This window comes from Thamnophis sirtalis, unplaced genomic scaffold, assembly GCF_051295495.1.
Source record: "Thamnophis sirtalis isolate CommonGarterSnake01/CBP01778 unplaced genomic scaffold, rThaSir2_p1.2 scaffold_12, whole genome shotgun sequence".
Lineage (NCBI taxonomy): Eukaryota > Metazoa > Chordata > Lepidosauria > Squamata > Natricidae > Thamnophis > Thamnophis sirtalis.
Window position 1 is genome coordinate 60,340,125 of NW_028261392.1, and position 13,575 is coordinate 60,353,699.

A 13,575-nucleotide genomic window follows, 5' to 3' on the forward strand; every position below is an offset into this window, starting at 1 on the left:
CTGATAGATCACAGAAGGGGAAACAAAGCATCTCCACCAATCCATTTTTTTAACATTCCCTACAGTAAGTGTGTCGAGACAGCATCCTTCTGCAGGCTTCATAATATAAAGTATATGTATCCCAGTGGTGGGTTTCAAAAATTGTTCGAACCTACTCTGTGGGTGTGGCCTCCTTTGTGGGAGTGGCTTGCCGCCCATGTGACCGGATGGGAGTGGCTTGCCACCCATGTGACCGGATATGAAGATGCCGACAACACTTGTCAGAACCCCCTTAAATTACCTCACACACAGCACTGGCATGCATAAGAATATGATGTAAACTTGTTTTTTAAAAGGCATCTTTGGTTTGCGTTAAAAGAACTTCAGCACACGCAATGTTCTGATTGCACCACAAACGCAGTAGTCATCCTTACCTTTCACAGAGGCACTGAGCTTTATAAATATGAGCATGATAGTGTAGAATAATCATATCCAAGGACCAGTGGGGGGTTTCAAAAAATTTTGGAACCTCTTCTGTAGGTGTGGCCTGCTTTCCGGGTCCACTGGTGGAACCTCTTCTAACCGGTTTGGTAGATTTGACGAACCGGTTCTACCGAATAGGTGCAAACTGGTAGGAACCCACCTCTGATCAGCTATAACTTGGTTGGATAGAAATTAGCCTAGGTTTCTACTATATACTTGCTTCTGTACCATCCATAGTCTATTGTATGAAAATGATTCCTGTTAGGTCTAATAATGTAATTTTTTCACACTTCTTTAGCCGTGCATCTTTCTCTCTCTCTTTCTAATTTCCAACCAAGATGGATCTTTGCAATAAGGGAGTACAAGACAATTTAAGTTGTGAACGCGAACAAGAACAATCACTAGAACAGGAACGGAACGTTGACTTCTGCAACCAGGGCGTGGCACCAGCAGTCTCTTTATACTCAGGAGAGGATCCCCATAAGCAATAGCTGCTCGCAATAATCTCCTGTAAGTAATCAGTTGTTCCTTCCGTCAAGTAACCCTTCAACGGGGTGCATCCTGCAACAACTCCCAAGTGTTTCACACTCCCTCTGATGCAATGCTCTGCCTCCACCTGGTAGCCAACGGCTCCTGCCGGGCCACAACAATAGAATATAGGGAGCATAGAGAGTAGAAGTTACTTCTGACTTCCTACTGGCTTGATTATGGCTGACCTTCCTTTGGCACCCAATGGAGCAACTGGTCTATCTAGGACCAGTGAACCCATCCTCTAGAGATCTAAGACAGGACCAGTCTACGGAGCCTCTCTGCAGCAGCCTGGAGGTAGCACTGAAGCAAGCATAATTTGCCAAAAGTTCAATCTGACGGAAGTCATAGATCTCAGATTTTGGACAAACTCTGAAAGTTAGTCCGTTTGAGGTCTCTTGGTTCGAAAACTGTTGTCCTAAGATGCTGTTAAAGGTTATACGGTTTTAGTAGCATATAGATTATTTCATTTCCACGTTTTGCTCATTAAAAGGAGTTCAAATAGCTTTCAGGTTCATGTGAGCATGTGAGTGAAAGAAAGGTGAGAGAAGAAATAGTAATTTGGAATTAATGTGGTCAGATGCAGTTTCACATACTCTCTGCTCGTCTAATTTGTATGAACTGAACTTTATTTGCAAATCATCATATATTGATAACAAAATATTCCCAGGCAAAATACACCCATCAATTGTGAATCATTGGTGACTAGCCCTTAATTTAGCTTTAGCTTCTATAGCAGAAAAGAAGATTTCAGAAAGATTAGGAAGAACATTGATATTAATATCTGCTGCCATCAACTGGTACACAGGTGGATAAAATAATATTGTTCTGTAGAGTGGCAAATCCTGTAGTAGAAAAAAATTCTTTTTGCTGTTATTGTTAAGTGTATGAAAGGAAAGCATAAAGATTATGAAAAATGGAACTCTACTCCTTTGATAGTCAAAATGACTGGCTGTTGCAGCGCCAAAATTGTAGAAGAAATACGGTATATTTGGTGATGAGTCTGTCTATGCTTCAGATAATTATTTAGAAATGTTTTTGACTTTGGAGAAGCACAACACCTGTCTTCTCTTTGTTAAAGAAGCCAAACTTTTTCAGGTTTCTCTAATTTTTTTTGGGGGGGGGGAATGCCACTTGTTTAAGGAATCCTTCATGAACTTTAATGCAGAAGCCCTATTTTTTCAGGCACATATGAAAACTTTAAATGTAGATAGATGTGTTCTTTCATCAGGGGTGGGTTTCAACTGGTTCGCGGCGGTCCCTGCAAACTGATTGGCCGCCGAACCCGGAAGTAAGTAACTTCCGGGAACGGCGAAGGGCACGCCCGCCCGCCCACGGTCCTTACCCGGTTTTGACGAGTTCTGTCCTTCCATGCATGTGCAGGACGCATACAGCGCCTGCGCGATCGTCCAGGAGCATCGCGCAGACGCTAGTACGCATGCGTGCACCACACGCGTGCACGAGGACGCCGCCGGCCCCGTTCCAACCGAACCGGTTGGAACGGGGCGAGAAACCCACCCCTGTCTTTCATGTACCAAAGCACCTCTGGATCATTTTCAAGCATGCTTAGCCCTAATACCTGTGAACCAGGTAGAAGCGAGTTTGCTTGATTCCCCGTGGAAGAAGTTTATATGACATGGACACTAACTAGCTGGGATATAGAGCAACTTCGAGGATGAAATGTAGCGTGTAAGTTTTTAAAATAAAATTGAGGAAAATCAGCATTGGACTCAGAGGTGGATAGAAAACAGTATTTGTAGCTCAGGATTGAACCGTGAGGTCCCTGGTGCTTTGTGAGCTGGGTGGTTTTCTTGTGGATGTTTCATTCGCCAAACTCAACGTGCATTGGTGAAGTTTGGTAATGAAATATCTGCAGAAGAACCGCCAAGCTCAGAGAGCACCAAGGACTCCACAGATTCAAGAAGCTTCATGGCGCTAACTTTAACATACACCTTATTTGCTAATTCAACAGAATAATTATCTGTATGAATAGTCATAAAGGGGATCGGACCTGGGTACCTGAGAGACCGCCTCCTGCCGATTACCTCTCTCAGACCAATTCCATCTGCCAGCCAATGTCGGCTGGCGACTCCCCGGGGGAGAGCCTTCTCTGTTGCAGCTCCGGCCCTCTGGAACGAGCTCCCTGTTGAGATCCGGACCCTTACTACCCTCCCGGCCTTCCGCAAAGCCAACAAGTCCTGGTTGTTCCAGCAGGCTGGGGGGGGGGGGGGGCTGAGAAGCATTTACCTCAACGGAAATTGTGAATGTTAGTTTTGTTTTTAATATGTTGTTTTTGTCTCCTTTTCCCCCTTTCCCTTGTCTTTTGTGAGCCGCCCGGAGTCCTCCGGGAGTGGGCGGCATACAAGACAAATAAATAAATAAAATAAATAAATAACTTCTTCTCTCAGAGTTATTCCAACTGCAGCAAATGCCAAGAACTGGTTTATATGCTTAGCTTGGTTTTGATATTTCTAATAATGTGTTTATGCACGTTCAGAGCAATTTACCCTGAGGCAGAGGTTCCCAAACTTGGCAACTTTAAGACTTGTGGACTTCAACTCCCAGAATTCTCCAGCCAGCTCTGCAGCCAGCTCTGCGAATGCTGGCTGGGGAATTCTGGGACGTGAAGTCCAGACATCTTCAAGTTGCCAAGGTTGAGAAACACTGCTATAGAAGCTCTGAGAATCTATTGTCACCTAATTCTCTCATGTATTCAGACAGTACAGTTTACATTTGTATCTGTCACCTCACATTCTCATGCATGATTTCCTTTTCTTTTTATTCATCCGAAGTTTTTCTTGGGATGATTCATCACTAATTCATGCTTTCTTTTTCTTCGCTCTCCTTCCCTCCATTTCCCCAGATTTCTTTAATCCATTTCTTGCTGTATACAATTCTCACAGTAAAACCATCAGTTTTAAGAGGCCAGAATAAATGCATCCAAGATTGAATAGGTTTGGCGTGATCTCTCACTTAGCTTAGCCACTACAGAACTTGAACCTAATTGCTTTATCACTCTTCAAACTGGTCATTTAGTTAGGAAAGAGGAACTTCAGTGTACACCTCCTTATCCTACGGTTATATCTATTTCCTGTTACTTTCCCCTGTTTAATTGCTGTCCCAATTTACTCTTTCCGATGAACAGTTCCAACTTGTCTGCAGAGAGAAAGAACTGGGGTTTTTTGCCCCAAACCTTGTGTTCATCAGTTGTGTAGGATTGTTGAACACAACTGGTCAGAACCTGAAACATTACTTTTTCCCATTGTCTTCAACAGACTCTTAGTCTTTCAAGATACCATGTTCTCCTTCCAAAAATCCAATGAAAATTTGTACAGATTTTTATTAAAACCCTGGTGGGGGGAAAAAAACCACCAGATTGACACATAATTGCATTTATTTTGTAAAATATATGATGTGGGGGGGGGAAAGTAATATTCATTGTTATTTTTAATTAAAGCTGAGCATGCTTGCGGTTGACCTAAGTTATAGAAACAACAGATCCCTTCCTCCAAGCTTTCAGGAAAAAACATGTGACGACTGACTGACACATTTATTTATCACAGTTTTACCCCACCTATCTCACCTAAGTAATTCTCAGTGGTTTGGAAACATGGTCTACAGTAGGGGTGGGTTCCTGGCAGTTCCAACCTCTTCTATAGAAGAGGTTCCACAAATCTACAGTGCCGTTTAGAACCGGTTCCAGCTCCCTCCCCCCGCCCGTCCGCACATCATCAAGATGAAGAGCGAGAGGAGTAATTCTGGGAGTTGAAGTCCACAAGTTTTAAAGCTTTCAAGTTTCAACACCCCTGGGTTTTTTTTCCCTAAAGGGCTAGGGGTGCAAGGGTCTTGTAACTTGACAGCTTTAAGACTTGCGTGCTTCAAATGCCAGAGTTTCTGAGCCACCATTTTGGTTGCTAAACAAGAGTATTGTTAAGTGAGTTTCACAACATTTTACAAGTTGGCCACGCCCAACCAGTCACATGGCTGGCAAGCCACTCCCACCCAGTCACATGGCAAAAAGCCACTCCCACAAAGCAGGCCATCCTATAACTGGACCCTAAAGGCCAATAGAGACTCTCAAATGAAAGCTCCTACCCCACCTCCCCTATCCTGGGGACTCCAGAATCAACTGGCTATATTTCAAAAACGGGGAACACCCCCCCCACTCCACCTTCTGGGACCAATCAGGTTTCAGAAATGCATGTGAGCTCAGCCTACATCTCCTTAATAAATGACAAATGAGGGGGTGGAGGGAAATTATTATTGACTGACTTGGCATTGAGCAGCAGGAACTGACAGGCGGGTTCTATGGGTCTGTTAACATGACCATTTGGCTGGACGCTGGAGAGAAAGTTAAAGAATATGAATACTGCAAGCTTTCTAACAATAGAAGAATATCAGAAGTGTCCTTTTAGCCACTTCCTATACATATAGAAAAGAATAATAAACAAACATCTGCAACAGCCGTGAATTCCCAGATGCTCTGCACATTGCAATGCCAATTTCATCAGGCCTACCAATAACAAGGGACGTGGTGGCTCAGGGGCTAAGACGCTGAGCTTGTCCGTCAGAAAAGTCGGCAGCTCGGCAGTTTGAATCCCTAGCGCCACGTAACGGAGTGAGCTCCCGTTACTTGTCCCAGCTTCTGCCAACCTAGCAGTTTGAAAAGCGTGTAAAAATGCTTGTAGAAAAACAGAGACCGCCTTCGGTGGGAAGGTAACAGCATTCCGTGTGCCTTTGGCGTTTAATCATGCCAGCCACATGACCACGGAGACGTCTTCAGACAGCACTGGATCTTCGTATTTGAAATGGAGATGAGCGCCGGCCCTTGGAGTCGGGAACGACTAGCACATATGTGCAAGGCAGTGGTGGGTTTCAAAAATTGTTCGAATCTACTCTGTGGGTGTGGCCTCCTTTGTGGGAGTGGCTTGCCGCCCATGTGGCCAGATACGAAGATGCCGACGACACTTGTCAGAACCACCTTAAATTACCTCACACACAGCACTGGCCTGCATAAGAATAGGATGTAAACTTGTTTTTTGAAAGGCATCTTTGGTTTGCGTTAAAACAACTTCAACACACGCAATGCTCTGATTGCACCACAAACGCAGTAGTCATCCTTACCTTTCACAGAGGCACTGAGTTTTACAAATAGGAGCATGATAGTGAAGAATAATCATATCCAAGGACCAGTGGTGGGTTTCAAAACATTTTGGAACCTCTTCTGTAGGTGTGGCCTGCTTTCCGGGTCCACTGGTGGAACCTCTTCTAACCGGTTTGGTAGATTTGACGAACCGGTTCTACCGAATAGGTGTGAACTGGTAGGAACCCACCTCTGGTGCAAGGGGAACCTTTACCTTTACCAATATCTCTCTTCTGAGATTCCCTCTGTAGTATCTCTGTAACGTTCTATCCTATAGGTTCCATATTTTGAGAAGCATCACAGAAATCTAAGGCTACAGAAATCTAGTACAGAAGGGGGCATCTCTTTCTCCCATGATGTAAACGTTATGGTCTGTACTTTCTCATACTGTAGCTCTACCAACCTTCAGGATAACAAAATAAAAACCAAACAAAACCTTCCCCTCTGAGGTCTAATTTATCATCTTATGTTACTGGGCCCTTTTCTCCTAGCTTCTTTCAGGATACAACGGAGCAGCTCCTTCCTATAAATTAGAATTAGATATTAGATGAAGCAATGCAAACCCAAGATTTAGCACACAGCCTCTTTCCATTTAATGTAGTCAGCTTTTTATTTCCAAGAAGCCGTAAGCTGGAGAATAAATTAACAGCTCCTCCAAATTCAGAAAGCTAGGTAGGAGAGAAATCTTGCCTTTACAGAAATCATACTCCGCTGTTTTCTCAATTACGTGCTTTATTCCTGTAACAAGTCCCTGTGACATAAAGGATCTTGGCGCACTCGTGTTTACTGTTTTACTTGAAAAATGTCCTGTGTCGTTTCACAGCATCTCAAAGAAAGCCCTGTTGATTTTGTTACCATGCTTTCCACAATACAATTTCTGATCTGTTTTAGTTGATAAATACCAGATGTATTATAAACTGGAAGATGACGTGGTGTATACTTAAAGCAGGGTAATAAAATCTGATATCGTTAGAGATGTGTACCTTTAATGAAGTGGTTTTCTAGACAATTAACTTCCATACACTGAGCTACAGTAATCCAGATATTTTTCAAATATGTTGTTTGCTGGATGTTCTTCTTTCTTATTTCTCCAGATGTCTTCCCTCGGCCCTTTTTCTTCCAACTGAATTCATTTCTATTCTTGGAGGTAGCTAAAGGATAAATTGGAAAAGCAAATCTGTACTGGAGGCAGAGAGTGGGATTTGTGTGTTGGATGGAACTTGAAGGGATAAAAAAAAAACCTTCAAAACACAGTTGGGTAATCACATGATCAAATATCAGAGGTGGGTTCCTACCAGTTCGCACCAGTTCGGTAGAACCGGTTCGTCAAATCTACCTAACCGGTTAGAAGAGGTTCCACCAGTGGACCCGGAAAGCAGGCCACACCTACAGAAGAGGCTCCAAAAATTTTTGAAACCCACCACTGGCAAGGATCTTGTAACTTGACAGCTTTAAGACTTGCATGCTTCAATGCCAGCGTTTCTGAATAGCTACTTGGACCGACCTAAGTACTAATTCATAATTTCATATCCGGTCACATGGGCGGCAAGCCACTCCCATCCAGTCACATGGGTGGCAAGCCACTCCCACAAAGGAGACCACACCCACAGAGTAGGTTCCAACAATTTTTGAAACCCACCACTGTCAAACATAGTCCATTATTATATTCCCTCGTTGTTTTTCAACGTTAGTTCTTTTGAGGCAGTTTTGACCACTAGCAATTATCTGAACTAGTCCCTTCAGTTTTCTTGGTAAGGTTTTTCAAAACAGGTTTGCTACTAACTACCTTCCTAAGCCTGAGAAAGGGACTGGCCCAAGGCCATCCAGTGACTTTGTGCTTAAGGCAAGTCTAAAACTCACATTTTAGCCTTGTATTTTAGTTACTACACCAAACAGGATCTTGTTTTCAATATTTCTTTGCTCAAAATTTTCAGCTAGTGTAGCAACAACATTTAAATTTAAATGTTTCCGATTTCTGGCAGGTAATTCTATAAATTTAAATATTCTTTGATACTTGATAGGAAGTCCTTGCTGGACTCCCACAGATAAATTCTTAGAAAAAGCCAGTAGGTGAAGAAATTAATGAAGGGGGAAGAAAGGAGATAAACCAGCTGCCAGCTCCCTCTGTGCCTTCTGGTGCTGAAAAATGTAGAAGTTACATTCAAGCACAGACAACTGCTAAAATAGAAGGTATATTTTGAGGGAAATTGGCAGCAATGCTATAAATTGCAGAGCACAAACTCTAGCTATATTCCAATTTGATTTCCTGAAATTCCCATTTACATTTTTGTACAAATGGTTTTCTCTATACTGTATATTAGAATGATGTGTGTGTACTTAAAATTTGCCAATATTTCCATGTAGATAATGTTGTGGCCCAGCAGGAGCCGTTGGAGCTGCCACCAGACTCCGACAGCGAAGGGCCCTATGAGTCAGCTCTGGAGGATGTGGAGGACCCTGGACAGGGTTCCGACTCCGAGCAGGGCGCAGAGAGGCTGGTTGGCCACCAGGAGGCGCCTGAGCCTTGGACCAGTGGGGAGGAGACAAGGGAGTGTGATCCCGACGTCATGCATTGGAGCAGTGGGGAGGAGCCAAGGGAGTTGTTCCTGGATGCCCGGCAACGCAGAGCTAATAGGCGTAAGGAACAGTTACGCAGTTACAGGAGATAATTGCACTCAGCTGGTGGTAATTAGGCTCCTCTCAAGACTATAAAAGGAATGATTGTGCACACGGCCCTTTGCAGGAGTCAACGTATTCACTAAAGTTGGAGAACTCTCGTGGTTAGCTTGGCAGGCTGGATTGCAGCCAAGGCTGGTCTGTGCTGGATTGCTGCCAAGGTCCTGTCTGTGTGTTAATAAATCCTTGAAGTATCTTTGTCTCGACGTCCTTTGGTGTGGGACGAGGGGGGTCAGAAGAGATAATTAGTTGGAATGGTTCATAACAAAAAGGAAAGAAGTCAATAGATGAGGGGAGAATATATCAATCAGGATGTCATGAATATGAAGTTTAGTATTAATCTACACTTAATGAACATGTTATAAAAGCAATGGGAAAGAAATCACCTTTGTCTGCCCTTGCCAAATGGATTCATGTATTGGGTTAAAACTAAAGCACAAAGGAGAATATTAAATGTTTCCTCAAGGTCTTCTAATGGATCTTTTATTTAGATCCATCTTAAGCAGAACTGCATTCAAAGCAACTTAAAGGAACTCCAGGCTAAAAGATAATAAAGTCTGGAGTTTCGTCATACATGCTTAAAGAATACCAAGCAGTACATTCTGGCAGATTTATTAAAAAGGAAACTGTAATCAAATGGCTATGGAAAAGTCCATAAGCAAAATATAAATAAAGTAAAGGGTTGTGGAGGAATATGGAGATAACCTTGATGAAAAAATGCAAGAGCCATTAAGAAAAAACCTTGGGTGAAAGAACAAAATTCTAAATAACCCCACCTTGATTCTACTTGATATGAGATAGGGCAGAGGGATAACCTTGCTGGTTTTCAAGACTCTTTATTCAACCAAAGTTTTTCTTGGGATGATTCATCACTAATTCATGCCTTTCTTTTTCTTCGCTCTTCTTCCCTCCATTTCCCCAGATTTCTTTAATCCATTTCTTGCTGTATACAATTCTCACAGTAAAACCATCAGTTTTAAGAGGCCAGAATAAATGCATCCAACACTGAATAGGTTTGGCGTGATCTCTCACTTAGCTTAGGCACTACAGAACTTGAACCTAATTGCTTTAAAACTGGCCATTTAGTTAGGAAAGAGGAACTTCAGTGTACACCTCCTTATCCTACGGTTATATCTATTTCCTGTTACTTTCTCCTGTTTAATTGCTGTCCCAATTTACTCTTTCCTATGAACAGGAGTTCCACCTTTTTGGCAGAGAGAAAGAACTGTTTTTTTTTGGGGGGGGCAAAGATTGTGCTCATCAATTGTGTAGGATTGCTAAACACAACTGGTCAGGACATGAAACATTACTTTTTCACATTGTCTTCAACAGACCCTTAGTCCAAATGTTACCTATACTTAAAAAAGATGCGAATCTTTTAGAACGGCAGGAGGGTATCAACAAATTTGTATGGGCAGGAAAGAAGCCGAGGGTGAAGATGAAAATAATGCAAGATGTACGCGAGAGAGGAGGCTTGAAATTACCTAACCTAAAACTATATTATGATGCAGTGGCGCTATCTGTAATTAGTGATTGGACTCATTTAACTAATGATAGAATATTGAATATTGAGGGACACGATCTGGTATATGGTTGGCATGCTTACCTGTTATTCAACAAAAAATTGGACAAGAATTTTAAAAGTCATATTTTAAGAAATGCTTTACTGAGAGTCTGGAAAAAATACCAATATAAATTAAATGACAAGATACCCATGTGGGCAATTCCTAGACACGCAATTGAAAATATGAATATAGCACAAAAACAGGATAGAATTACCTACAGACAGCTTCTCATCTTGGAAAGGGGGGGTACTACAACTAAAATCCTTAGAGGTATTAAAAGAGGAGAAGGTAGTTCAAACATGGTTCCAGTATGGGCAATTACAGGCCAGGTGGAAAATAGATTTTAAAAAAAGGGTTTTATCCAAGTTGAGGATAATCTGTTTAAACAAATAAGAGATCAAAGCTTAATGCATATAAAGAGGATATATAATGTATTAATACAGATGGATTCGGAAACAGAATTAGTTAAAGATTGTATGATAAAGTAGGCTCAAAATATTGAAGAACCAATAATGTTGGATACATGGGAAAGAATCTGGGTAAGAAACAGACCCTTAGTCTTCCAAGATACCATGTTCTCCTTCTAAAAAGCCAATGAAAATTTGTACAGATTTTTATTAAAACCCTGGGGGGGGGAGGAGGAAACCACCAGATTGAAACAGAATTGAAACACACCTTGATTCTACTTGATATGAGATAGGGCAGAAAGATAACCTTGCTGGTTTTCAAGACTTTGCTGCTTGACTTCCGGGGTGGGACCTTGCTGTTGGCGGCGGGTTAATTGAGCTGCCCCCAGGTTTCTAGTCGCGTTACCTGCCTAAATACCTGGTAGATACCTCATTCTTCAGGCAAAGAAGAGTGTGAGAGAGATCCAGCTGGTAAGAGCTTTCTTTGAAGTTTGCAGCTTTTTTTTCTGCTGCGAACAGAAGGGGGGCCAACCAAGGCTGAATCATATCTCCGTGCCAGAAACCTCGGCTGTTTTCATTACGGCGCAAAGCAAGGAACCCCCTCTTAGGACAATTTTTGAGATATTTATCTGAAACTAACACAAGCAGAGTCCGTACCTGAGAACTTTATCTGCTTTTCCTTAAAAAAAAATCCTAGCTTCAGTTTTACAAGAGTTTCTTTCGTGCAATTGGTTTCTTAAAAAAAATAAGCTCCTAAAATGGCGATACTGCAGCTTCCGCAATTGCAATAATGGTACATTCCTAACTCTTCGGCAAAGATAGTGATAAAAAAGATCAAAGGAATAGCCTCTCACTAATTAGTTTCACTTCTCTGAAGAGCTTACAAGACTTTTTTCTTATCAACCTTTAAATAAAATCCTTTTATCTCCTGCTCCTGGCTCTATAGCCCTGGAATTTCCCTCTCCCATCCAAGTCCTAACAAAGCCTGAACTTTGCAAGATCAGCCAAGGTTGAATATCTGCTATCATTCATTGATAACTCTTCAATTTCTTTAAGAGTCACATAAGTAGTTCTCCAAAAAGCATTTTTGAAAAAAATAAAAATGCTGGTAATTGAAGTCCAATGTTGCATAAAGCTCTGTCTTTTGGCTCAAAAAAAAAAAGGGGGGGCCAGATATCTTGGCACTGAATAGAAGAGCCTTGGAGGACCATGTCTGTGTCTGTGTGACTGTGAGAGAGAACCAGGAAAGGGCCTTTTGGAAGTTAAAGCAAGCAGGAGAGCTCTATATTTTACTGTGCGCGCAAGACTGTTGTTGATTTGGTATGATTTTTTTGCCTAGATATTTATGGTTGCCCAGATTTTACAGGAGAGCCGAGGTGGCGCAGTGGTTAGAGTGCAGCACTGCAGGCTATTTCAGCTGACTGCAGTTCTGCAGTTCGGCTGTTCAAATCTCACCGGCTCAGGGTTGACTCAGCCTTCCATCCTTCCGAGGTGGGTGAAATGAGGACCCGGATTGTTGTTGGGGGCAATATGCTGACTCTGTAAACCGCTTAGAGAGGGCTGAAAGCCCTATGAAGCGGTATATAAGTCTAACTGCTATTGCTATTACAGTATGCATATGTGAGTGTTCATCTGTTCTTTGAGATCATTAGAGTTTTTTTTAAAAAACTGAACTTTTGTTTGGTATAAGTGCCTGAGCTACTATTTAGGAGTCAAACCCACTGAAATGCTCGCAATATGATTTTAAATTTCCAAACGCCACCTCAAAAATCTGGGAATTGTTACTGTAATGAATCAGCATCGTACAGATGGAAAGCAAACGTATTTATTCGACTGCTTTTAAACATTTTTGAATGCAACATTTGAAATGATAGCAAAGTAGCTGTGGATTTCCCCACCAGCATTTGGCCTTGGCTTCCTACACATTCTGCTCCTTGCCTTTGAAGTACATGTTGGTGACCCAAATGCGGCAGGAAAACATTGTCAGAGGATGTGCTCCTGAACATAGGCAGAGTGCTGAAAAATGGGAGCAGAGCATCTCACTGAAAAAAAAAGAAAGAAAGGTAGACATTATTATATAGCTGTTTGGATGTAGAATATGGGTTTAGCCCATCTCTCAGTGCGAACCAACATTATTCTATTGGAAGGTAAGACTGATTGGGAAATCCATTAATTTAACAAAACAGAACAGAGAATAAATAAAAGAAAGATAAAGGAAATTCATTGTTTTTTTTAAAAAAAAGCTTCATCCTACTAAACAGCATTTTGAGAAAGAGAGAAGCAGAAGGCTCCACAGAATGTGGGTGAATCAGGAATAGTTCTTTGCCTCTTAAATGTGTGACCCGTCAAAACCGCGCTTGACTAAACCACGCCCGACTAAACCGCGTTGCTGACGTCATCAACAGGGCGACAACAGCCAGCGCGGAGAAAGAAGGACGCTTTAAATAGCGCTTTGAAAGCAAGCCGATTCAACTTAAGGTAAGGGTTAGGTTTAGGGTTAGCTTTAGGGTTAGGTTAAGGGTTAGGATTAGGTTTAGGTTTAGGGTTAGGTTAAGGGTTAGGTTTAGGGTTAGGGTTAGGGTTAGGTTAAGGGTTAGGTTTAGGGTTAGGTTTAGGATTAGGTTTAGGGGTTAATTTTAGGGTTTACAGCATGCTTCTGTCTCCGCGCTGTTTTCGCCCTGTTGATGACGTCAGCGACGCGGTTTAGTCGGGCGTGGTTTAGTCGAGCGCGGTTTTGTCGGTGAACCTCTTAAATGCAGATCCTTCTTATTAAGAAGAGACCAGATGAGAAACA